This window comes from Lipotes vexillifer, unplaced genomic scaffold (genome assembly GCF_000442215.2).
Source record: "Lipotes vexillifer unplaced genomic scaffold, Lipotes_vexillifer_v1.1 scaffold279, whole genome shotgun sequence".
Lineage (NCBI taxonomy): Eukaryota > Metazoa > Chordata > Mammalia > Artiodactyla > Lipotidae > Lipotes > Lipotes vexillifer.
In genome coordinates this window covers 832332-832867 of record NW_006780759.1, presented here as the reverse complement: position 1 = coordinate 832867, position 536 = coordinate 832332, and positions in this window count along the sequence as shown.

The window sequence follows — 536 nt, the reverse complement described above, 5'->3', positions numbered from 1 at the left end:
AAAAAAAATATATATATATATATATATATATATATATATATATATATATATATAAAAGTGTGTGCCATGTCCTTTTGTAACCATGGGAACTTAAGAAGGGAGAAAAATGCAGGGGCACCATCATGAGGAAAACAATTCCACTGCGTTAGTCAGAGGAGAGTGATTTTCCCCTTGACTTCCCGCTCTCTGAATAGATAGACTCCTGAAGAGCAGTTACCTTTTCCTCCTTAACCATGGCTTAATGTGACCTTCCTTACTTTGTATTTTGAAAACAAGCAGTTACTGTGTCTTTTCTCCAGAGGAATCATTCTGATTTGGTTTAGACTTAGAAGATTCTCCTTGTTTCTTTCCTGTATCTGGACATTTAAAATCAGCTGAGATTTTTAAGGCTTATATGAATAGCATTTTCCTTCTAGATTTCTCTTTTTAAATTCCAAATAAACACACTCCTGCAGGTCAGAGAAAGTGTTTGATAAAAGCATAGAATTATGAGTTTGGAAATGGGACTCGTTCAGTCACATAACGGTTTAGGAAAA